General features: G+C 40.5%; 1 protein-coding gene and 4 non-coding genes across 5 annotated transcripts in view; all 5 read left to right on the top strand.

Moving 5' to 3' along the window:
• The window catches only part of LOC148681268 (uncharacterized), a 482,092-nt gene that overhangs the window by 409,133 nt on the left and 45,981 nt on the right, over window positions 1–26,978 (top strand). The gene's annotated exons all lie outside the window — the stretch shown is intronic.
• Window positions 6,666–6,754, top strand: trnar-ucu (transfer RNA arginine (anticodon UCU)). The gene is given in 2 exon segments: window positions 6,666–6,702; window positions 6,719–6,754. It is a non-coding gene; the product is annotated as a tRNA-Arg (tRNA).
• trnat-ugu (transfer RNA threonine (anticodon UGU)) lies at window positions 7,501–7,574 on the top strand. The gene has a single exon. It is a non-coding gene; the product is annotated as a tRNA-Thr (tRNA).
• Window positions 7,761–7,834, top strand: trnat-agu (transfer RNA threonine (anticodon AGU)). The gene has a single exon. It is a non-coding gene; the product is annotated as a tRNA-Thr (tRNA).
• On the top strand, window positions 8,267–8,355 carry trnar-ucu (transfer RNA arginine (anticodon UCU)). The gene is given in 2 exon segments: window positions 8,267–8,303; window positions 8,320–8,355. It is a non-coding gene; the product is annotated as a tRNA-Arg (tRNA).

Below are 26,978 nucleotides of genomic sequence, written 5' to 3'. Positions count from 1 at the left end.
CGAAGCGGCACAGCATACCAGCCGCTAGTTTACTATTTGGGAGAAATGTTGTAAAACTTAACCTCTGTCTATCTCTCGCTCTCTCACTTTGGACATTTGATTCGCTGGCCAGTTTGTAAGGTAACTTTTCCTCTCTTCTTAGCTGTTAAAGCTGTGGATCTAGACATGAGCGTGCCTCATGTGCAAGCTTTTTCCACTGTGTCTATTACCTGTGATAATCGCGTATTCTTCCCGCCATGGGTGAACAGCGCTTATATTTCTAAAGCCTTTTCTGTTGAGGACAATAACCAACCATAGCCGTGTAAAACCCGCCTGTCAGCGCTCAAAAAGCAGGCAGGATAATATTGACATGAGTTTATTAGCTGTAAATGCTTGTGCTGTCTTCTGTGCCTGTGCCTGATACAGTACATCCAGGAAGAGTGTTTTCTTTGAACAGGTCAAATTAAGGACACAGTTTGTATATCTGACTGCTGTATTAAAGGACAAAATTGTATTACAAAAAACCCTTTAACTCTTAATTTCTTAACTGATTAATTTCTTAATCAGCCTCTACCAAATGGTTGAGATTTTAGTTTATGGTAAAAGTACCAGAATTAATAAATGTACTACAGAAAATATGAACTGTAAGACCAATTTAATTAAAAACATAATAAAAATAAATAAAAATTAATACTAAATCATAGCCATAAGCCATAAAATTTTTCATATTTTCATTTAACACAGTAATATACACGTTTTCAACACAACAACAAGTGAATTAGTGAAGCAGGATTTAGTTTGCTTGTTTAGTTTAGTTTCACGAGTGTTTCCAGAAGACAGAACTCCTGTTTATTGTGGTATTAACATGAGTTAATGTGAGTGAACATGCTGAATTATCTCATCAGTGAAGGCATTTTCTGGTAAAAGGGCCTGACGATGTGAGTTCTTGTACCATAGAAACTATTTACTGAGAAAAACAGTATCATAAGCCATGTTTCTTTTCGTTCTGCTTAAGTACCCCAAAAAAGATATTTAAAATAAACAAAACAATTAGTGTATTTTGACTGCTTTCTTTAATAACTACATTACACAATACTTGTACTTTTACTTTCAGTACTTGAGTAGAAAATTTTGAAATAAACTACTTGCAATACTTAAGTACAAAAAATGTTGAATACTTTTTTACTTCCACTTAAGTATGGTGCTTAAAGAGCACTTCTACTTCTACTCAAGTCAATTTTTGATAGAGCACTTGTACTTTTACTTAAGTATGGGTCTCTAGTACTTTATACATCTCTGGATATCTGATATCTAATTGGAGTGTGTAAGCATGTATTGGTGTGGGAGCTGAACACGCTGCAACACCAATGCATGAGGCCAACTGTATATTAGATACAGGCCAACTCAAAAAGGGGAACCGAAAACCACATTAAATTCTAAAATAGAAAGAGAAAATAAGACTGATTTACTAGCATATGACAATCTGACAGAAAGTGTGTGATTAAGTGTGTATGGACGTTTCCCAGAGATGGGTTGCAGCTGGAAGGGCATCCGCTGTGTAAAACTTATGTTGGATAAGTTGGCGGTTTATTTTACTGATGGTGGTGACCCCAGATTATTAAAGGAACTAAGCCTTAAAGAAAATGAATGAATGAATTGGACCAATTAGATTGGAGAAAATTGAGAAAAAATAAAATGAAACACAATTACATTTTAAAATTATTTTATTTTACACACGTTAGTTTTTTGGAATTTTTAAAATTATTTTTATTCATTTTAGACATATTATTTTTTTATCTTTTATGGGAAGACATTCTTGATGTTTTTTTTTATTATACTTTATTTTAAGAAATTTTTATGCTTTTTATCTTTTATTTTAATACCTTTTTATTTAAAGACATTTGTATGTTTTTTCATAATCTTTTATTTTAAGACATTCAATGCTTTTATATTTTTCATTTTCAATGCAAAAATCTTTTATTTTAAGATGCTTTTTGAATCTTTTATTTTAAGACATTTTTAAGATTATTTTATTTTAAACACATTCTTATGAGTTTAAGATTCTTTTATTTGAAGACGATTTTAAAATTCTTTTATTTGAACACATTTTTTAGATTATTTTAGTTTGAGCCATTGTTGTTTTTAAATCTTTAATTTGAAGACATTTTAAGATTTTTATTTTAAGCCATTGTTGTTTTTGAACCTTTTGTTTGCAGAGATTCTTAATATTTTTATTTTATTTTAATCACATTGTTGTGTTATTGATTTTCCTATTTTAAGACATTGAGAGAAAAAATCTCTAGTTTAAATATGTTTCAATTTTGGTTTTAAAATTTGGTGACAAGTCTGAGTTGTTAGTTTAATAACCTTGTTATGATTTAGTTCTGAACTTTTCATTTTAATAATTGGTAAGTTTAATCCTACTTTGAAGCTGTTGATTTTTCATCCTAAATCTCAATTGTAATTTTGGTTCAATAATGACTTAAAAATGTTGAAATTCAGTCTGAACTAAGCAGGGGGATTATAATTTGTATTAGTGAATTGCTGATTTGAATTATGTTGTTAGAATTTTGAATTTCTAATTCCAATCAATTTTTCACAAGTGTTGATCTTAGATTTTATTCATACTGTGGGATTTTCAATGGGAGTGCATTTCCTTTTGATCAGATTTTATTTTTTAAATGTTTGAGTTTTTAAATTTTATTTACATTTTTATTATTCTCATTCTTATTTTAATTTTGGTGGGGAAGAAGAAGAAGAAAAAATTAATTACCTTTATTGATAAAGTGTATGAGAATGGAACATTTTTATTATGGGATAATTGGAAGTTAATAAGAGTATAGCAAGTATAGTAAGTATAATCCTTAGCAAAAGAAGATATCGGAGTGACTTCAAGAGGGAAGAGACTGCACCACCGAAGAGGAGAACCAAGAGTGTGAAAATTATAAACTGAATCCAGAAAAGTTAAAGAAATTGAGTTAAAAGGGTTTTTGGGCATAATTTAACATAATGAAGAAGCACTAGGATGTTAAAGATTGTTTTGAATAAGAGGTAAAACAGGGATTTAGGCAAAGGCCTGCAGTAATGACAATTGGACATTTTTGTGGGGATTTGATTATCTGATTTTGTTTTTGTCTGCTCCAGAGAGGAGCAGAAAAGGGGAATTGTTGGAGAAAAGGAATTTATTTTTATTTTTATTCTTTTTATTATTTTTTATTAGAAAAATGTTTAGACTAAAAACAGATTAATCAATCTTTCTCTTTTGTATTATAAAATGTCTTGACCAGACAAACTTCCTCTTTTTTACTGTGCTGCATACTTTTTAGAAGAACTGCTGACAAGTGGAAAAGCAGAATAAGAATAAATTGAGGGTGGGGGCCTTTGTTCCAGAACTATAGTCTAGACATGTCACAAGTTGTCCTGATGCTTGTAGAAGTTGTGAAATATATTAAAGATGCACGTAATTGTTCAGTTCTGGTATACAGAGAAAGGTTGCAGAAAGAGGAAGTAATGGATAGCGCATTGGACTTCTAGGCTGTGAGCTGAGCCATTCAAAGGTTGTGGGTTCGAGTCCCACCAGAGTCGCAAGCTTTGCTCTTTTTCTTCACTGACTTAAGGTGTGGTGCGTTTCTAACATTTTAGGCATCTGTCCATCCCGTTTTGCTTCTTTCTTTCATTGCGCAGTGCAGGCTCAGATACTAGGGGTACTCTACAATAAAGCCGATGACTTAATTGAGCTGTTTTAAATAAGGGAGATTAGAAAACGGTGTAGGGCCTAGTGGGCTTGAGGAATGACTCGTAGGCAACCTGTGGTTTTGGGGAAAAGTAACTGCCACCTATTGTTGAGATCACGCCTTTTGGATTTGTCGTACAAGAGCCTCTTTATGCATGTGCAAAGTAACTGAGTAGAAAGCACAGTAAATTTTGCTTCCCCCCCACTGTCTTAGATGAAACTGCGTTTGGAAGTATCGTATCCAGAGGTTTTTTCTTTTAGTGTTAAGACTAAGTTGGCCAGAGCACCTGTCTTGGGAACAGCAGGTGCTAGGTTCAAATCCAAACTGCACCTTTCCCTCAGATTATGGGAGAGTGGCTTTCTGATCTGAAACTCTTTCAATGGCCGATAGCATATGTTTGTCCTGATTTCCATTTTCCGAGCTGACTCTGGGTTTGGATGACATGGTCAGGCTTGAGACATGATCATCCAGACTCTAAAAGACCGCGTCCGGCTTGTCAGCATTTGCTGCATCCTGACATGCCGGTTTTTGTTGTGTATTATTTTTTCTTCTTCGATTTTTGTTATCGGGCAAATGTCTCTTACTGCGAATATCTGTGGCGCTGGTGAAAGCGCCTGTCTTGTAAACAGGAGATCCTGGGCTCAAATCCCAGCAGCGTCTTAGTCCAGGTGGTGCGTGTGCTTGTTTTATAGAGCTCACCGGAATGAATTATAAAATTGTATAGCTTTGAGGCGTAATGAATAGTGCGACAAATAGAGTTAAACAACCTCTTTGCTTGCCATTTTAAGACTTGCTGTCTTTTTTTGGTCTCTGTGTGCAAAAACGTCTTGCGTCCAATTCAGCGTTGGCGCTGTGGCTTAGTTGGTCAAAGCGCCTGTCTAGTAAACAGGAGATCCTGGATTTAAATCCCAGCAGTGCCTAATGTACAGGTTTTGTGTTTGCTTTTGTTAAGAGTAACGAGTGTTTACGCAGCGGGATGTTTAGCAGTCGTGTTTCTTAACAACACTCAAATCCTTAAGAACGCTGCTCGTTCAAGAGGGCTTTGGACGATGCCTTTATATAGCATAGTGTGGTAATGCCTAACCAATTGGACTTTAATATTTCAAGTCCAGACATTCCCACATGCAGCTCTACCGTTGTTAGTTTTTTTTTTTTTTTTTGGAATTAAACATTTAGCTTGTGTCAAGGTCGTTTGGCGCTGTGGCTTAGTTGGTCAAAGTGCCTGTCTAGTCAACAGGAGATCCTGGCTTTGAATTCCAGCAGTGCCTTGTCCGCAGTTGGCTGTTCTTTCATGGGCCAGAGAGTACTAAAAAGTGCTTTCTGTGTGACAGTTCTAGAGGAAGCAGAGCACTTAGGCTCTGTGGCGCAATGGATAGCGCATTGGACTTTTAAGCTGTGAGCTGAGCCATTCAAAGGTTGTGGGTTCGAGTCCCACCAGAGTCGCAAGCTTTGCTCTTTTTCTTCACTGACTTAAGGTGTGGTGCGTTTCTAATATTTTAGGCATCTGTCCATCCCGTTTTGCTTCTTTCTTTCATTGCGCAGTGCAGGCTCAGATACTAGGGGTACTCTACAATAAAGCCGATGACTTAATTGAGCTGTTTTAAATAAGGGAGATTAGAAAACGGTGTAGGGCCTAGTGGGCTTGAGGAATGACTCGTCGGTTACCTGTGGTTTTGGGGAAAAGTAACTGCCACCTATTGTTGAGATCACGCCTTTTGGATTTGTCGTACAAGAGCCTCTTTATGCATGTGCAAAGTAACTGAGTAGAAAGCACAGTAAATTTTGCTTCCCCCCCACTGTCTTAGATGAAACTGCGTTTGGAAGTATCGTATCCAGAGGTTTTTTCTTTTAGTGTTAAGACTAAGTTGGCCAGAGCACCTGTCTTGGGAACAGCAGGTGCTAGGTTCAAATCCAAACTGCACCTTTCCCTCAGATTATGGGAGAGTGGCCTTCTGATCTGAAACTCTTTCAATGGCCGATAGCATATGTTTGTCCTGATTTCCATTTTCCGAGCTGACTCTGGGTTTGGATGACATGGTCAGGCTTGAGACATGATCATCCAGACTCTAAAAGACCGCGTCCGGCTTGTCAGCATTTTCTGCATCCTGACATGCTGGTTTTTGTTGTGTATTATTTTTTCTTCTTGATTTTTGTTATCGGGCAAATGTCTCTTACTGCGAATTTCTGTGGCGCTGTGGCTTAGCTGGTGAAAGCGCTGTCTTGTAAACAGGAGATCCTGGGCTCAAATACCAGCAGCACCTTAGTCCAGGTGGTGCGTGTGCTTGTTTTATAGAGCTCACCGGAATGAATTATAAAATTGTATAGCTTTGAGGCGTAATAAATAGTGCGACAAATAGAGTTAAACAACCTCTTTGCTTGCCATTTTAAGACTTGCTGTCTTTTTTTGGTCTCTGTGTGCAAAAACGTCTTGCCTCCTATTCAGCGTTGGCGCTGTGGCTTAGTTGGTCAAAGCGCCTGTCTAGTAAACTGGAGATCCTGCATTCAAATCCCAGCAGTGCCTAATGTACAGGTTTTGTGTTTGCTTTTGTTAAGAGTAACGAGTGTTTACGCAGCGGGATGTTTAGCAGTCGGTTTCTTAACAACACTCAAATCCTTAAGAACGCTGCTCGTTCAAGAGGGCTTTGGACGATGCCTTTATATAGCATAGTGTGGTAATGCCTAACCAATTGGACTTTAATATTTCAAGTCCAGACATTCCCACATGCAGCGCTACCGTTGTTAGTTTTTTTTTTTTTTTGGAATTAAACATTTAGCCTGTGTCAAGGTCGTTTGCCGCTGTGGCTTAGTTGGTCAAAGTGCCTGTCTAGTAAACAGGAGATCCTGGCTTTGAATTCCAGCAGTGCCTTGTCCGCAGTTGGCTGTTCTTTCATGGGCCAGAGAGTACTAAAAAGTGCTTTCTGTGCGACAGTTCTAGAGGAAGCAGAGCACTTAGGCTCTGTGGCGCAATGGATAGCGCATTGGACTTCTAGGCTGTGAGCTGAGCCATTCAAAGGTTGTGGGTTCGAGTCCCACCAGAGTCGCAAGCTTTGCTCTTTTTCTTCACTGACTTAAGGTGTGGTGCGTTTCTAACATTTTAGGCATCTGTCCATCCCGTTTTGCTTCTTTCTTTCATTGCGCAGTGCAGGCTCAGATACTAGGGGTACTCTACAATAAAGCCGATGACTTAATTGAGCTGTTTTAAATAAGGGAGATTAGAAAACGGTGTAGGGCCTAGTGGGCTTGAGGAATGACTCGTCGGCAACCTGTGGTTTTGGGGAAAAGTAACTGCCACCTATTGTTGAGATCACGCCTTTTGGATTTGTCGTACAAGAGCCTCTTTATGCATGTGCAAAGTACCTGAGTAGAAAGCACAGTAAATTTTGCTTCCCCCCCACTGTCTTAGATGAAACTGCGTTTGGAAGTATCGTATCCAGAGGTTTTTTCTTTTAGTGTTAAGACTAAGTTGGCCAGAGCACCTGTCTTGGGAACAGCAGGTGCTAGGTTCAAATCCAAACTGCACCTTTCCCTCAGATTATGGGAGAGTGGCTTTCTGATCTGAAACTCTTTCAATGGCCGATAGCATATGTTTGTCCTGATTTCCATTTTCCGAGCTGACTCTGGGTTTGGATGACATGGTCAGGCTTGAGACATGATCATCCAGACTCTAAAAGACCGCGTCCGGCTTGTCAGCATTTGCTGCATCCTGACATGCTGGTTTTTGTTGTGTATTATTTTTTCTTCTTCGATTTTTGTTATCGGGCAAATGTCTCTTAATGCGAATATCTGTGGCGCTGTGGCTTAGCTGGTGAAAGCGCCTGTCTTGTAAACAGGAGATCCTGGGCTCAAGTCCCAGCAGCGCCTTAGTCAAGGTGGTGCGTGTGCTTGTTTTATAGAGCTCACCGGAATGAATTATAAAATTGTATAGCTTTGAGGCGTAATGAATAGTGCGACAAATAGAGTTAAACAACCTCTTTGCTTGCCATTTTAAGACTTGCTGTCTTTTTTTGGTCTCTGTGTGCAAAAACGTCTTGCCTCCTATTCAGCGTTGGCGCTGTGGCTTAGTTGGTCAAAGTGCCTGTCTAGTAAACAGGAGATCCTGGGTTCAAATCCCAGCAGTGCCTAATGTACAGGTTTTCTGTTTGTTTTTGTTAAGAGTAACGAGTGTTTACGCAGCGGGATGTTTAGCAGTCGGTTTTTTAACAACACTCAAATCCTTAAGAACGCTGCTCGTTCAAGAGGGCTTTGGACGATGCCTTTATATAGCATAGTGTGGTAATGCCTAACCAATTGGACTTTAATATTTCAAGTCCAGACATTCCCACATGCAGCTCTACCATTGTTAGTTTTTTTTTTTTTTTTGGAATTAAACATTTAGCTTGTATCAAGGTCGTTTGGCGCTGTGGCTTAGTTGGTCAAAGTGCCTGTCTAGTAAACAGGAGATCCTGGCTTTGAATTCCAGCAGTGCCTTGTCCGCAGTTGGCTGTTCTTTCATGGGCCAGAGAGTACTAAAAAGTGCTTTCTGTGTGACAGTTCTAGAGGAAGCAGAGCACTTAGGCTCTGTGGCGCAATGGATAGCGCATTGGACTTCTAGGCTGTGAGCTGAGCCATTCAAAGGTTGTGGGTTTGAGTCCCACCAGAGTCGCAAGCTTTGCTCTTTTTCTTCACTGACTTAAGGTGTGGTGCGTTTCTAATATTTTAGGCATCTGTCCATCCCGTTTTGCTTCTTTCTTTCATTGCGCAGTGCAGGCTCAGATACTAGGGGTACTCTACAATAAAGCCGATGACTTAATTGAGCTGTTTTAAATAAGGGAGATTAGAAAACGGTGTAGGGCCTAGTGGGCTTGAGGAATGACTCGTCGGCAACCTGTGGTTTTGGGGAAAAGTAACTGCCACCTATTGTTGAGATCACGCCTTTTGGATTTGTCGTACAAGAGCCTCTTTATGCATGTGCAAAGTAACTGAGTAGAAAGCACAGTAAATTTTGCTTCCCCCCACTGTCTTAGATGAAACTGCGTTTGGAAGTATCGTATCCAGAGGTTTTTTCTTTTAGTGTTAAGACTAAGTTGGCCAGAGCACCTGTCTTGGGAACAGCAGGTGCTAGGTTCAAATCCAAACTGCACCTTTCCCTCAGATTATGGGAGAGTGGCTTTCTTTTTTTTTTTTTTTTTAACACTTTTATTGTTTCAGAAAGGTGTGATACATTCTTACTGTATTTGTAACCAAATACCAATCAAAGAACTCCCGCCCCATCCCGACGTTCAAAATAAAAATTAAAAATTAAAAAAAGAAAGGAATAGAATAAAAAAATGCATTCTCATGCGAGGAAAGTAATACAAAAACAAATAAATAAAAATAAAGATTAACTAAAATAAACTTAAAGATAAAAATAAAAAGGGCAATTTTGTTAAAAATTAAAAATATATAAAAAATAAATACCATTAAAAAATTGACATTTCAACATATACATTCCAGTGAAAGTATATTAAAGTTAGTCATTACAAACACAGTGTATTTTAACAGTCACATTGTTTGGGATTACTAAACAGTCAGTGCACTGTTATTTAAAAAATAAAGGAAGAAGTCCCAAATCTTGTAGAATATGTGCATTTTTTGTTTGATTGAATAAGTCAACCTTTCCATTGCTATACAGGAAGACATTTCCTTAATCCAGAGTGACAAAGATGGAGCATGAGTACTTTTCCAGTGAATGGCAATCAGGCGTTTCGCATGTAATAGACACAGATTTATAAACTTCTGTTTATATGACTTCAGCGATAAGGCAGGTGGGAAAAGACCAAGGATACAGATTTAAGGGCAAACAGGGATTTCTTTACCAATAGTTTTAGAGATTACACCAATTATTTCTTTCCAAAAGAATTGCAAGTGCTCACATTGCCAAACACAATGGAACAGTGTGCCCTTGTAAGTCAAACATTTTCCACAAATGTCCAGAATATTTCTATTAAATTTATTTAACATTTCTGGTGTTATATATGTTCTCATTACCCAATTATATTGGATTAATTTAAAACGGGTATTGATTGATAATGTTTGCGCTTGAAGACAACTTTCTTCCCATTCATTTTCTGTAATATCTTTTGAAAGTTTTGAAAGTCTTCAATCCAAGCCAGTCTTTTATGATTTGTAGATTCTTTGGAAGCATTAACAAATTTGCTATATAGTGTAGAAATTTTGTATTTGGCACTGGGATCTTTAACTGCAATTTCTTCTAAACTACTTAGGGTCGGACACTGATATGAATGATTTTTAGATCTTATAAAATTACGGATCTGAAGATACTTAAAAAAATGAGACTGAGGAATTTTATATCTTTCCTTAAAGGTTTCAAAGGACATCAATATATTATCTTCATAAAGATCTGATATCTTTTGCAAGCCTTTCTGGAACCACAGCTTAAAACCCTTGTCTGATTTCCCTGGTACGAATAATGCATTACCCCAAATGGGAGAGAATTTAGAAAGTACCGGGGTTTCTCCCAGCTCAACCTGTGACTCATGCCATGATAAAATAGTGGCTCTCACAAATGGGTTAGATGTATTTTGTTTGAGTTTCTTTAAAGAATCAGAGTATAAATATGTGTCAAACTCAAATTGCCTGTACATTTTCTTTCAATCTGTATCCATGGAATGCTAGGTGAGCCAGCAAACCAATAACATGCAGATCTTAGCTGAGCTGCCTTAAAATACCAAAAAAGATTAGGGAGTCGCAGCCCGCCTCGTTCATAAGGAAGATACAGGAGTGATAAGCGAAGCCTTGAGCGTCTATTATTCCAAATAAATTTAATAAATGCATATTTGAGAAAAAGGAAGGAGGAGGGGTCAGGGGGATTGACTGAAACAAATATAGAAATTTAGGGAGAATATTCATTTTAATGGTATTCACCCTTCCAATAGTAGTGAGAGGAAGAGACATCCATCTGTTCAAACTTTCGTTTACCTGAGTTATCAGAGGAGTATAATTGGCTGAGATAAGATTTTTTACCTGTGGAGTAACTTTGATTCCCAAATATCTAAATCCGTCTACAGAAGTTTCATAAGGGTGTTGTATTACTGGATTTTGTCTCTCCTGTTCATTAAGAAAAAGGATAGATGACTTTGAATAGTTAACTTTATAACCTGAAAATTTTCCAAATTTATTAATCAATTTGTTAAGATTTGGTATTGAATCTTTAAGTTTTGTTAAAAATAAAACAATATCGTCTGCGTATAGAGATATCCGATGCTCTACACCTGCAATTTCAATTCCCTTTATAGATGGGTGAGTTCTAATTGCTATTGCCAAAGGTTCCAAAGTCATTACAAATAATAAAGGAGAAAGTGGACAGCCTTGACGTGTGCCACGATATAGATTAAATGGTTTGGAGATTAAGTTATTGGTAATTACTTCTGCAGTTGGACTTTGATACAAGGTCTTCACCCACTGGCAAAAATTCTGTCCACATCCAAAACGGCTGAGTATGTCAAATAAATAGGACCATTCGACTCTGTCAAATGCTTTTTCTGCATCTAACGATAAAATACCTGTATCTTTAGAGCCATCTATCTCATGAACGATATTTAGTACTCGCCTGATGTTATGAAAGGCCTGTCTGTTTCAAACAAAGCCATTTTGGTCCATTCCTATTAGGGACGGTAGATGAGCTTCCAATCGAAGGGCTAAAATCTTGGCATCGAAGTTCATAAACGAAATTGGCCTATATGATTCACATCTGTCTAAGGGTTTATGGGGTTTAGGAATGAGTGTTACTAATGCAGCTCTTAGAGAAGGAGGAAGACAGCCCTCCAACATCGACTCTTCATACATTTCCAACAAAGGAACTGCTAATTTATCTTTAAAGGCTTTATATATATCAATTGGTATCTGTCTAGTCCAGCTGTTTTACCACTTTTCATATTCACAATAGCATTTAAAATTTCTTTACTAGTTAGAGGTTTATCCAGTTCTTTTTTGGCTTCAATGCTTATAGAAGGAATCAAAAGATCATCTAAAAATAAAGTTTGGTCCATGCTGCATTCTGATGATTCTGTACTGTATAGCGTTTGGAAGAATTTGGAAAAAAGTTTCATTAATCTCATCTGGGTCTGAAGTCAGATTACCAGCTGTTGTATAAATATTATGTATAGCTTTACTTGATTGTAATTGTTTTATCTGCCAAGACAAAAGTCTACTTGCCTTTTCTCCATACTCATAAAATGTTTGTTTAAGACAGATTAAACTGGCTTCAGCTTTTGTTGCAGATATTTCATTACATTTTGCTCTTAGAATAAGCAGTTCCTGTTTAAGTATGTTGGAATTTGACAAATCTGAATATATATCTTCTTCTAATTTCTGAATTCTTTCTTCTAAATTTTGTAATTCCATTTTCCTTTTTCTATTGACAGAGCATGTGTAGCTCATCATTTGGCCCCTTATATAAGCCTTAAAGGCTTCCCATCTTATAGATGCAGATGTTTTTTTCAGATTAGTTTTAAAAAATAAATCAATTTGAGTACCAATGAACTCCATAAATTTTGGATCATGAAGCCATCTTGGATGAAATCTCCATCTACAAGGCCCTTTTATAATTTTGTCACGAATAAATGAATGTTCAGAGGGATCCAAGTGCGAGTTAAACAAAATAATATTTATTGACAAAGTCAAACAAAAATCAAGTAATGAAGGGTGCTAGTGCTAGGAGAGATCGGGCAGGAATCAGACGGGAAACAGGGTCCAGAAATTAGTCCTCAGATCCTAAGCACACAGACAGAACAGCACACCATAAGCACACATAACGAACTGACAAAGACACACAGAAAACGTGGCCCATATATAGACCCGAATATGAGCCTCAGCTGGCGAGCTCATCAAGCCAGCTGAGTGCCGTCATCACACGTGATCAAAACAAATACACGAGGAGAACAAAAACAAACCAACGTGATCAAACAGACACTCCGGAAAAGCGCACAAACCTGCAACCGTGACATTACCCCTCTCTCAAGAGCACCTCCTGGTGCTCCCAGAAGCACTTACCTGGCGATTGTAATCATCGATAAGAGAGTGATCCAATATGTCCTTTGCAGGCACCCAAGTTCTCTCCTCCGCACCGTAACCTTCCCAGTCCACCAAGTACTGAAATCCTCGCCCCCTCCGTCTCGAGTCCAGTACGAGACGCGGCGGGGGGGGGGATGGGGTGGGGTTGGGGTGGGGGGGGTACCGGAGTGGGCGGGTTAATCGCCGTATGAAAAAGGGCTTTAATTTAGAAACGTGAAACACGGGATGTATTCTCCTGTACGCTGGAGGAAGTTTAAGGCGGACTGCCACCGGACTAATGATCTTGATGACAGTGAATGGGCCAATAAATTTAGGTGCAAGTTTATTACATACGGAACGCAAGGGAATATTCTTAGTTGAAAGCCACACTTTTTGACCAACGACGTAAACGGGAGGCTTCGACCGGTGGCGATCGGCTTTAGCCTTGGTGCGCGCACCCACTTGGAGGAGGGTCTGTCTGGCCCTGTTCCAAGTGCGTCAACACCCCTGGATAAAGGCGTGGGCGGAGGGAACCGCGACTTCGGATTCCAGACTGGGAAAAGCTGGTGGCTGGTAACCTAAGCTACACTGAAACGGAGAAAGGCCCGTAGCCGATACTGGTAATGAATTGTGTGCGTACTCCACCCATGGGAGCTGCTGACTCCAAGAGGAGGGATTCTGGGAAACCAAACAACGTAACATGCGCTCGAGATCTTGATTGGCTCTTTCGGTTTGTCCGTTACTCTGAGGATGAAAACCAGAAGAAAGACTTACAGTCGCTCCCAATAAATGACAGAATTCTCTCCAGAATTTAGAGACAAATTGAGGCCCACTGTCAGAAACCACATCCGTCGGGAGGCCATGAATGCGAAAGATGTGATTAATGACAGCATCCGCTGTCTCTCTGGCTGAGGGTAATTTGGGCAGAGGAATAAAATGAGTAGCCTTCAAGAACCGGTCCACAACGGTCAAAACAGCCGTATTGCCACCAGATGGCGGGAGACCGGTAAAGAAATCTAGCGAAATGTGCGACCAGGGTCTCGAAGGCACTGACAGCGGCTGAAGGAGTCCAGCAGGGGGGCGATTAAAAGTCTTAGAAACAGCACAAATAGAACAGGCCAAAACAAACTCGTGTATGTCCCGTGCCATAGCTGGCCACCAGAATCGCTGTTTAACTAAGAATAATGTACGACTCACCCCTGGATGACAAGCCACTTTGGAGGAATGTCCCCATCGAATGACGTCAGACCGAATCCCCTCCGGCACAAACAATCGACTAGGTGGGCATCCGACCGGGGGCGTTACCCCGTCCAGGGCTGTGCGAACCCTGGTCTCGATCTCCCATGTCACTGCAGAAATACAAATCCTCTGGGGAACGATGGGCTCAAGAGACGTATTGCGCTCGGAAGAATCAAAAAGACGGGATAACGCGTCGGGCTTGATGTTTTTGGAACCCGGCCGATAAGAGATGGTAAAGTCGAAACGTCCGAAAAATAATGCCCACCGAGCCTGCCTGGAAATGAGTCGTTTGGCGGACCTGATGTATTCGAGGTTCTTATGATTGGTCCAAACGATAAAGGGAACCCCCGAACCCTCCAACCAATGACGCCACTCCTCCAAAGCAAGTTTGACAGTCAACAACTCCCTATTACCAATGTCGTAGTTTCGTTCTGCGGGAGATAATCGGTGAGAGAAAAATGCGCACGGATGAATTCTGTCATCCGAGGCGGCGCGCTGGGACAGGATAGCGCCCACCCCCACCTCTGACGCGTCAACCTCCACCACAAACTGCTGGGAGGGATCAGGTGTCACTTAAATGGGAGCTGAAACAAAGCGGCTCTTTAGATTGGAGAATGCAGCCTGCGCTGCGCTCGACCACCTGAAGGGAGTTTTGGAGGAGGTCAAGGACGTCAGAGGGGCGGCGAGCTGGCTGAAATTGCGAATAAAACGCCGGTAAAAATTGGCGAAGCCCAGAAATCTCAACAGGGCCTTACGAGACTCCGGAATTGGCCAATTTACCACAGCCTGAACCTTCTCTGGATCCATGCGCACCCCCTCGACTGACACAATGTGTCCTAGAAAGGGAACAGACTGTGCATGGAACACGCATTTCTCCGCCTTGACAAAAAGCCCATTCTCTAGCAGCCGCTGAAGCACTTGCCTGACGTGCTGCACATGTCCCTGGAGAGAACGAGAAAAAATCAGAATGTCATCCAGGTAGACATAAATAAACTGATCTATCATGTCTCGCAACACGTCATTTACGAGTGCTTGGAAAATTGCAGGAGCGCTAGAAAGCCCAAAAGGAAGAACACAATATTCAAATTGCCCCCTGGGGGTCAAAAACACAGTTTTCCACTCATGACCCTGCTTCATGCGAACCAAATGATATGCGTTACGAAGATCTAATTTCGTGAAAAACAAAGCCCCCTGCAGACGCTCGAACGCTGAAGACATCAGCGGCAAAGGATACGTATTCTTCACCGTGATGCTGTTCAGCCCTCGATAGTCAATGCAGGGTCTAAGAGACCCATCCTTCTTTTTCACGAAAAAGAACCCTGCCCCCGCCGGTGAAGAAGAGGGCCGTATGATCTTGGCCGCTAGAGAATCAGAAATATATTTCTCCATGGCCTCCCTCTCAGGAATAGAAAGAGAGTATAACTTGCCTTTGGGCGGAGACGTACCTGGCAATAAATCTATTGCACAGTCATAGGGACGGTGAGGAGGCAGAGAAGCAGCTCGAGACTTACTGAACACTCTCTTCAGGTCGGGGTACTCACTGGGCACGTTTGACAGGTCCATGCGCTCCTCCTGAAACACAGAACAAGAAACAGCAGAACGAGCAGACAAAAGACAAGACTGATGACAGTTCTCACTCCACGAAAATATAGTATTAAGACCCCAGTTAATATGAGGCTTATGGAGAATCAACCAAGGATGACCTAAAACTACCGGTGTGTTGGAACAGTCTGTTAAAAAAAATGAAATGTTTTCAACATGATTTCCAGACGTGATCAGTTTTATGGGTTTAGTGGAGTGAGTGATTGTGGGAAGGGAAAGTCAGCTGAGTGCGCGTACAATGGGTTGTGCAATGGGTTGTGCCAGAGCTATAACCGGAAGTTTAAAACTGAAAGCAAAACTGGAGTCTATGAAATTTCCCTCCGCCCCGGAATCGACAAGGGCGTGGGTGTTCTGACTTCCGGAACCCCATGTTATGGTGACAGGTAGTAATGTGGCCGCCGCAGAGGATTTGTCCAAACTGATTTCACCCATCCGTAACCTCTTACCTACTGATGGGTGTTGTCTTTTACGGGACAGGAAGCCACCGGATGCCCCGCCCCCCCACAGTAAAGGCAGAGTCCCTCAGTTCTCCGACGGCGCTTCTCCTGCACGGACAGGCGGGATCTGCCCACCTGCATGGGCTCCCGGTCAGCGCTACTCATCTCCGGCGCCACCGCCGAGACCGGAAGCTCAGGAACAGGATCCGGAAATCTGCCATGCCTCAAGCGACTCTCACTCTCTCGAAATCTGTGATGCACTCGCTGGATCCATGGTGAAGGTCAGTTCGTTCTGTCACGAATAAATGAATGTTCAGAGGGATCCAAGTGCGAGTTAAACAAAATAATATTTATTGACAAAGTCAAACAAAAATCAAGTAATGAAGGGTGCTAGTGCTAGGAGAGATCGGGCAGGAATCAGACGGGAAACAGGGTCCAGAAATTAGTCCTCAGATCCTAAGCACACAGACAGAACAGCACACCATAAGCACACATAACGAACTGACAAAGACACACAGAAAACGTGGCCCATATATAGACCCGAATATGAGCCTCAGCTGGCGAGCTCATCAAGCCAGCTGAGTGCCTTCATCACACGTGATCAAAACAAATACACGAGGAGAACAAAAACAAACCAATGTGATCAAACAGACACTCCGGAAAAGCGCACAAACCTGCAACCGTGACAAATTTTTGAAACATTTTATACAAGTTTTATTGGACCATGGTCTGAAATTACGATAGACTCATAGGAGCAGTCAACAATTTGATGGAATAAATTATTGGAGATTAAAAAATAGTCTATTCGTGAATATGATTTTAATGATGAACTACAACATGAATATTCAGTTTTGTTTGGATATTTTCTCCTCCATGGATCACATAAATCAAGTTCCTCTATAAAACTATTAAGTTTTTTCCTACTTTGTGTGTGAGCCATCTCTTTACTATTGTATCGATCTAAATGTGGGTTTAATGTCACATTAAAATCTCCTCCTATAATTAAATAGCCAGGTTGAGAGGCCAAGATTAAGAACAAGTTCTCAAAAAATTCTGGACTGTCAGAGTTGGGTCCATACACATTTACAAGGGTAATATTATAATCTATAAGAAAGCCTTGAACAATTAAATATCTGCCGAATTTATCTGCAATCACTTTTGACACTTTAAAGGGAATGGCTTTGTGTATCAGAATTAATACACCCCTTGAGTTAGATGCATATGAAGCAGAGATTACTTCACCTGGCCATCTTCTACGTACTTTTAGTAATTCATTAGACAAAAGATGGGTTTCTTGTAGAAATACAATAGATGTTTTAAATGTTTTAAGTCTAGTCATGACTTGTTTTAACTTTGAAAGTTTACCCAACCCCCTAACATTCCAGGATATAAATGTTAACTGAGATTCACTTGACATACTTTTTTATTATTCAATATTACATGTCCATATGTCCATAATCATAATGCAAAAAATTAATAAAATAAATAAATACAAAAAAGAGAAAAAAATGCCCATTAAAGAAAAAGAAAAAAGAAAAGGAAAAAAAAAACAAGGGAAAAAAGGGAAAAGAAAAACCTTAACAAACCCGTGTTTACCCCATTTGATCAGAACCAGCCGATATCTATCTCTTTCCCATCAAATTGCAAAGATTCTTCAACAGGCCTGGATGGTCGTATTACTAGGAACACATCCTTGGCTAGCAATAAAAGAGTCATTGGACATTGCCCTACCCACAGACAACCTAATGAAATAGAACATCAAGAACAATCAAACATTTTCTTCAAACAATCATTGAACTGACTTGCATTTAAATATAGGCCTATTTGTTTTTAACCGGCCATTATACAGTAGGTGAATAATTGTCACGTTACGTGTTCGCGGTTAATTACCTTGATTTATGATAATAGCTTTGAAAAATAAAACAGTTGAACATTCAGCCAACTATTTGAAATTTGTCTTTACTCTCCTGATGTTTCTCCGAATTCTTCAATACACTTCTGTACATCCTCTGGCGTCTCACAGATCCTCCACTGGCCTTTACGCATGAAGCTCAGTTTGGCAGAATACATAAATCTGTACGGAATGTTCAGTACCTGGAGTCGTTTCTTCACATCATCGAATTGCTTTCGTTGTTTCCTCACCGCTACAGAGAAGTCCGGGAAAAACATCACCTTGTGCTCCTGAAATTTCACAATTTCCATCTCTCTGGCAGCCTGTATCACTCTCTGTCGGTCACGAAAGTTGAGGAATTTCATGATCAGTATTCGCGGGTATTGCTGAGGCTTTGCCTGGAGCCTGCCGGTTCTGTGCGCTCTTTCAATAATCACTGGAGTAGGGAAAGTAGATGCTCCAAACACATCAGTAAGCCACTTTTCTAGAAAGTTTGCCGCGTCCGTCCCTTCCGCTTTTTCGGGTAGGTTGACTAGCCGGAGATTGCAACGGCGACTACGGTTTTCTAAGTCATCCAGGTCCGCGCTGAGTGTTACAACTCGGCTTTCCAGAGTTTTCACAGTTTTTTGTAGCTTATCCACATTATCCTCGGTATCACTAATTCGATGTTCAGCCTCTGCTAATCTGCCGCCAAATTCGGAGATTTCATTTTTAATTCCTTGAATAGCATTCAGAACGCCTTCAAATTGAGATGTGAAAAAGTGTTTCATGTCTGCGAGAGCCTTCATCACATCGTTTTCCTCGTTCGTTGTAGCTTCACTTGTTAGCTTGGCGCTACCGTTAGCTTCGTCACCGTCAGGACTTTCCTCTGGATTCTTCCTTGTATTTCTTCGATTTGCCATGGCGAAGCAATTTTTTTTTTTTGTTACCGGGGTTGAACTTGGAGGCTATTTCGTCAATTTAATATCTAAAAGTTTAAATTCTGGCTGTCTGTGGTAAGACCGTTGAGTTGCACGTCTGTCTAGCTCGTCGCCATGTTGGAACCCCCCCGAGAGTGGCTTTCTGATCCGAAACTCTTTCAATGGCCGATAGCATATGTTTGTCCTGATTTCCATTTTCCGAGTTGACTCTGGGTTTGGATGTAATGAAACTGGAGGTACCAAAAAACACTCAACACATGATTTAGGATAGATTAAATAAAAATAAATTCATGCACTTTTTGCTTTGATCTTGAACAGAGGCCAGGTTACCGGTCAGGTTTGAGACATGATCATCCAGACTCTAAAAGACCGCGTCCGTAGGATAGATTAAATAAAAATAAATTCATACAAACTTGACGAATATTTTATGATTTAGGCAGAGCGACAGGTATTAAGTGTTACAATATTAATACACAGATGATCCCAAAGTAAATCCCAGGTAAATCCTGATTGGATGCCTGCATTACTCATCAATGGGTAAATAAAAGTTGTTGTGCTAGCTACCTCAAGGACGCTGTGGCTACTCAGGAGTCCTTATGTCAAGACCATCATGCCATTTCATTGACTCTTTAACTTTAAGGTATTGTTTTGCATTACTTATATCATGTAGGTAAAGTGTTGTTGTGATTATATCCTAAGTTCTTTATCTTCATTATTATCCCTAGACATTTGTTGGTTGCTTTTATTAATTGTTCTATGAGTTATATTCTATAATAAATAATTTGCATTCAGGCTATTTTGTTGGCTCATCTCTCTTGTATGTTGCGACTCAAACATGCAGCATATACTTGATATACTGAAGTAAACAAGTAACTTTAGAAAGAAAGTTAAAAATTTGATTTGGTATGCGAAATGTATTTTTTGCTGTATGGAACAGAACAAACACTCATTTGGGGGATGGTTGGTCTCTAGAACGACAAAGTCAGTTTGGGGGGGGGGTCTTTCTCTCGAACTAAGGGCCAGTAGAAATACATTCGGTCTTTGGAACAATCGCTGGCAAACGCTTGGATGCACTTACCGGGGGGTGTTGATTAAACCCAGGCCCAAACCCACCAAGCCATGACCGAAGAGAGACCACCTTTCCTGGCTTACCTGTCGGGACGTCCTGCACCTGGAGGTGCGTGCCCGAAGCCAATTGTCTCTGACCTGCCGTCGTGGTTTCGGCGAAGAAAAAGGGACTTTGTTTATTTTTGGCTTTTGCGGTTGAAAAAGCCCTGGCAAGGCTGGTGTGCGCTATGACCCTGGTGCAGGCGGGGAACCAGGGTCCAGAGGCATCAAACACTGCCCCAGGTAGGAGTGCCCGAGCCAGGGCAAGGCAGGTGCGCGCTATGACCCTGGTGCAGGTGGGGATCCAGGGTCCAGAGGCATCAAACGCTGCCTCAGGTAGGAGTGCTCAAGCCGGGGCAAGGCAGGTGTGCGCTATGACCCTGGTGCAGGCAGGTATCCAGGGTCCAGAGGCATCAAACGCTGCCCCAGGTAAAAGTGCCCAAGCCTGGGCAAGGCAGGTGCGTGCTATGTAGGGTTGGGTACCAAAACTCGGTGCCATAGTACCTTTGGAACCGGTATGCACTGGATCAAATCAGCATATGAATTTCTGTGCATAACTTCGGTGCTGCAACAAGAACGTAAAGCAGGTCGCGCACCGGAAGCGCCACTCGGCAACGCACAGCACCATGCATTTTATAATCAACAATCAACACAAATCAACGGCTCAAAAACACACGCAATATAGCCCATAGTCAGCGCAAACTTCTCATCTGGGTCTCTAATCCTTACCAGCACATGTAAGCTTTGTTAGAGTCATTTTGTCATTCCCAGTTCATAATAGTCCAAAAGGCGAATCTAATCATGGCAGTTTGTTCATGATTCAGGTTGTTAAAACAATTTTGCTCCTGTGTTTTGCCGGGCTTCTCTTTTTTTCCGCGTTTCACTCTCGCTTCACTCTTGCGCTTGTCCTTTTTTTCTGAATGGATAAGATGACGGGGACACTTCAATAATCACACACACGTTCGTTATATCAAATATAGCCGCGGACGCGAGCTCCCAAAAGAAAGCGAATACCGCTCACACTTTTAGACGGGCTCGTAAAACAACAACAGGACACGTCAGATTTTTCTTCTTCTTTTTTTTTTGAACTTTTATTGACAGCAGTCAACATAAATACTAACAGTAATAAGAACAGTCCTGAGATTGGGCCCGAGCATACAAATAAAGATATATATAATGACAATATAGATCTGAGGAAAAAATTAAAAATAAATAAATAAAAGTAAATAGAGAAACTTCAAGCAAAAGTACAAACTTAGAGACATAAGTGACCTATCCAATGAGGCTTTGAACTGGTCACCATCTTCTTTCAAAGATTTGAGTCTTCAGCTGTATTTGTGCTGTCAACTGTTCCATTGAATATAACTGTCAGATTTTTTTGTATCCACTGTGAAACCGTGGGTGGTTCAGGTTTAAACCAGTTAATTGTTATATTTTTTTCTTCCAGCCATTAGCAGGAGATGTAGCAAAGTTTTCTGATCATGGGACAGATCCTCTGGAAATTTATCCAGTAAAAATGTTAAAGGGTCCCAAGAGAGATTCACTTTAAGGAGCTTTTCCACGATCCCCTTTACTTCAGTCCAAATGTGTTGAACAATAGGACAGTCCCAAAATATGTGCGTTTGATCCACAGTTTCTCCAGCACTTATTGCTGCCACAACTACCAGAACGGAAACACTTTAGTGGTGTCCTGAAAAATCGAATTTTAGACTTCCAATCAAACTCCGTCCACATTTGACTCCCCACTCCCTTATGGCAACCAGAACAAACATCTACCCAAGTATCATCATCCAATGTCACATTGAGTTCCATTTCCCATTGTTGTTTTATATGTTGTGTGTTATCCGACATATCCATCATCAGTTTGCAATAAATTAAGGACACTTGTTTTTTCATTACGCCCTTGTTTTCAATCAGATGAATCAAGTGTTTTTCTATGTTTGTTGGTTCTCTTCTGAGCTGATCCCAATTCTTATGTTTTGTTAAATAGTCCCTTATTTGTAAATATCTGTAATGGTCCCCTGAGGGTAGATTAAACTTGTTTCTTACTTGGGAGAAAGATTTCATTACATTTCCCTCAAAGAGTTGGTTTACAGTAAAAAGCATTTTTCCGCCCACATCCCAAAGCCCCTGTCCATTAGAGATGGAAGAAACTCAATATTCTGACTTATGGACATGGCTCGTGAGAGGGCCACCAATCCTCTTGATTGTTTTTGTACCTGGTTCCAGATTTTTAGAGTGTTTTTAACCCATAAATTTTCTATCTTTATTTTCTTCTGTGTCTCTAGACCAACAAATGGGAGCCTAGATAGAGATATTCCAGGCATTGACACCTCCTCCATGGAGACCCATACTGTTTCTGGATCACGAATGATCCAGGCCACGATTGCTCTTATTTGGGCAGCCCAATAATACATTTTTATGTTAGGCAGCCCCAGACCACCATTACCCTTATCTGCCATCAGAATTTTAAGGCGCATTCTTGGCCTTTTGTTCTGCCAAATAAATTTTGAAATGCACTTTTGTAATGATTTGAATGCAGATTGTGGTACAACAACAGGAAGGCTTTGAAAAATGAACAATAATCTTGGTAGAACATTCATTCTAATACTTTCAATTCTTCCTAGGAGAGAAAGTGGAAGTATATCACTTCTATTCAAATCGGTTTTAATTTCCCTAAATAACTTTTCATGATTAGATGAAAACAACTGAGTGGTCTTAGGGGTAATTGTTACTCCCAGATATTTAAACCCCTGTGTGGAGTGTCTAAATGAGACCAAATTATCTAACTGTGATGGCCAGTTCCCAACAATCATTAATGCTTCAGATTTGTTTGTATTAACTTTATATCCCGATACAGTACTATACTCATTAAGGCTTTGGAGCAGGGCAGGGATGGTGGTAATTGGATTTTCCAAAAATAGTAAAATATCATCAGCAAAAAGAGACAACTTATGGGGAGCATTGGTTTCGTCTCTTATTCCCTGTATAAGAGGATTGGATCTAATCAGTTCAGCCAGCGGCTCTATGCTAAGTGCAAATAAAGAGGGGGAGAGGACTTCACCCTGTCTAGTGCCGCGTCCCAGTGGGAAAAAATCAGAGCAGTGGCCATTAACCCTTACTCTTGACCTGGGGTCTTTATAAAATATTTGGATCCATTTGATAAAGGTGTCATTAAAACCCATATGTTTGAGAGTCTGCTGTAGAAAGGCCCAGTCCACTCTGTCAAACGCCTTCTCAGCATCTAAGCTGAGAAGCATTGATGGGATATTCCTTTTTTGCACTATTATTTAGAGATTTAAGGCTCTTCTGACATTATCTGTTCCTTGTCTCTGTGTAATGAAACCAGTCTGGTCAGGTTTTACAAGTTTTCTTATGTGGTTCTGAATTCTGTTTGCAATGATGGCCGTAAGTATTTTCAGATCAACACATAGAAGGCTGATGGGACGATAAGAGGTGCAGAGTGTTGCGTCTTTGCCCTCTTTATGGATGACAGTAATAATGGCTTTAGACCATGACCGGGGGGAACACCTTCTGAAAGGGCATAATTGTAAACCTTATGCAAAATCGGCGTCAGCTCTTTTTCAAACATTTTGTAATATTCTCCAGGGAGTCCATCTACTCCTGGGGATTTGTTATTTTTAAGTTTCATAATGCTTTTTTAAATTTCTTCTTTTGTTATTGGGCTTGTTATTTGGTCAGCTTCCTCCTCGGTCAGTTTACTAAGATGAATTGATTTAAGGAAATTTTCAGTCTTTTCCATCTTATTTGGGCAGTCCTCTTCCCAATATAACTCCTGGTAATAGTTAGCAATACCTTTGTAATCTCCTTCGGTTGGTGCTTCATATCCCCCGATTTTGGGCACTTTATTTTATGCACCACTCTGCTTGATTGCGATTTACGCAGCTGAAATGCTAACAAACGACTAGCCCTATTACTAAATTCATAATATTTTTGGTTTGTAAATTTCAGCTGCCCCTCTGCTTTATAGGTTAACAAGTTGTTCAGTTGTTGTCTAGTCTCATTTAGTTTGTCCAGTAAATCATCCGTCCGAGTTGTCTGAAATTCTCTTTCCAATGTACTGATTTTGATTTTCTAATACTAATTGTTCTGCAATTCTCTCTTTTTTTAATCTGGAACAAATTGCAATAATATTGCCCCTTAGAACACATTTGGCTCCCTCCCATAAAACTGTTGGAGACACCCCATCCTTATCATTAAATTCAAGATAGTCAATAATGCTTTTTTGTAACTCCTGTTTAACAATTTCTTTATTTAATATAGATACATTGGCTCTCCAATATTTAAAATTATTATTTGGGCTCATCTTTAATTTCAAACATACTGGAGCATGGTCTGAGATGGTGATTGCTTCTATATTACATTCAGTGGCTCTAAAGGAATCTGTTCCCGACATCAGGAACATATCCAACCTTGAGTGGGCACAGTGAACCTGTGAGAAAAAAGTAAAATCTCTTTCCTTGCGATGTAAGCTGCGCCAGACACCAACCAAGCCTAATTCCCCCATCAGTGCTAAAAGAGCCAGAGACTTTTGGGATTTTGAACCTGAACCTGCAGGGAGCCTATCAACCGCTGCTCTCAAAACACAATTAAAGTCCCCGCCAATTAGAATAATCCCTTCTGCTTTATCTGCTATCAATGATGCCATCTTTTTGAAAAAAAAAATTGGGTTGTCCTCATTTGGAGCATATAAATTAAGCAAAGTTATTTTAATGCCCCCTATACTTCCAATTACCATCACATACCGCCCCTCTTTATCACAAAAATGTTTTTCATGACAAAAACAAATAGATTTATTGAAAAGAATTGCGACACCCCTCTTTTTCCCATTGTGGTATGAGGAGCTATATTGCTGGTCAACCCATTCTCTCCTCAGCTTCAAATGTTCCTTTTCTGAAAGATGAGTCTCCTGAAGCATAGCTATAGCACAGTTAAATTTCTTTAATTGGTTGAATATTTTTTCCTCTTAATGGGGCTACACAGCCCTTTAACATTATAATTAACACAAATTAGATTGTTCATCTTGTACTATGAACTTATTCCTCATAGAGCAAAACGAAAAATGTTTTTTACATATTAGTAGGGATTGGCTTATTTTCAATCTCAGGACATAAAGAACATTAAGAACATAACAGAACAAAAGTGAACAGAACAATGTAGACTTCCACATACCAGACTGGATCAGTCAGTTATCAAACCTGAAAAATCCAGTCCCCGATGTTTCCTGGGCAGAGGATGGTGACTGGTCCTCCGTGGAAAACGAAACTAAACGTTTTGCGTCGCTGCGTCCGGTTCTTAGGGCAGTCTGTTGCACGCCAAGCCGTGGAAGGATGAAACTCCACTCGTTTTTAATCCCGCCCCGTCCAGCGTTAAAACGTATCAGTCTCAAACATGAGATGTACTCGGCAAAGAAACACTAAATGAAAAAAGAAAAAGAAAAGAAGAAACATCTCACTCCTTTGTGGTGAAAAAGGATTCAATCCCTGCGTATGAACGTGTTTGAGGGCCGCTCCATGCTTTCGCTCCCGCAGTGCTCCATCCGCGTTTGGACAGCTCCGCTTCCAGCCGCTCCCTCTCGTCCACGCGCACCTTCACCCCCATCTTCTCAAGTACAGGTTGAGCATCTGCCATCGTCGGAAAGATTTTCTCACCGTCTTCTAGGCCCACTCTCAGCTGTGCAGGAAAAATACACCTGGCTCTGATGTTCTTCGTTCGCAGCTGCTTAACTGCGTCATGCACAAGCGATCTTTTCTTCTGCAATTCGGGTGAGAAGTCGTGGTCCAAGTATATTTGTCCTTCTTTATACATCACTTTTTTTTTGCTCCCATGCTTTCCTTAGAATAGACTCTTTGACGGAGTAGTCCAGAAACTTCACAATCAGGGATTGCGGGGCAGCGTCTGGGTTTTTAGGTCTGGCGGTAAGTGCTCTGTGGGCTCACTCGATGCTAATGCTCATCTCTGGAGGTAGTTGAAGGACAGATTTAAGAATCTCTTGTACGAAAAGTTTTACATCTGTTCCTTCACTTCCCTCTGGCACACGGTAAATTCTCAGGTTGTTTCTCCGTAGTCTGTTCTACATGTCCTCGCAGCGCCCAGTCAGGTGCATGTCGCGCTGCAACAGGTGTCGGATGGCCTGCTCATGGCGCTTCACAGTATCCTCGTTAGCGCTAATACGGTCCTCCGCCTCCGAGGTTCTCTTTTCCAAATTTGTCACGTCATCTTTTAGTCCTTTAAAAGCCGTTTCTAATCTCGTTAAGGAGAGCTGAGTTTGCGTTTGTCCCTCTTGGTTATCTTTCCTCATTTTCTCGAGTTCCTCCAATATTCTTGACCCAGAGTCATGCGGGCTAGCATCTGCAACCGCCGGTGAACACGAGGCTTGTTTCAGAGTCAACTGTTTCAAGTTGTCCCCCTTGTCCTTAAGTTGTTCCTGTTTTTGCGATCCCTTACCTCTCAGGGATGATGCCATTTTGAACGGAGCAATTTCTTCAAGCTACTACTAGCCACATGACGTCACCGGAAGTTCCACCCAAATCTTTTATAGTAGAGCTAAAACTAACTTTGTATCCCTCTAATTGTAAATTGAGTTGCGAGATCTGCTGTGTGCAAGATTTAGGCCCAATAAGTAATAATTCTGTTTTGTCGGAGTTTAAGAGAAAAAAATTGTTGCTCATCCAGTCTTTGATGTCTTTGATACACTCAGTTAGTTTAGAAAGTTTAGACGTCTCGTCAGGTTTAGTTGAAATATATAATTGAGTATCATCTGCATAGCAGTGAAAGCTGATCCCATGTCTTCTAATAATGTCTCCCAGAGGTAGCATGTAAATTGTAAACAGTAAAGGGCCTAAATCTGATCCTTGAGGCACCCCATACTTTACTGGGCTGACTTGTGAAGGCTGTCCATTAATATTCACAAACTGGTAGCGGTCAGTTAAGTATGACATAAACCATTGTAGAGCCTGTCCCTGGACACCTGTAGACTTTAAGCGATTTATGAGGATATTGTGGTCAATGGTGTCAA

This window comes from Danio rerio, chromosome 4, assembly GCF_052040795.2.
Source record: "Danio rerio strain M-AB ecotype USA chromosome 4, GRCz13ab, whole genome shotgun sequence".
In the NCBI taxonomy this organism is placed as follows: Eukaryota; Metazoa; Chordata; class Actinopteri; order Cypriniformes; family Danionidae; genus Danio; species Danio rerio.
Note: the sequence above shows the minus strand (reverse complement) of the source record. Positions and strands in the feature narration are given on the sequence as shown.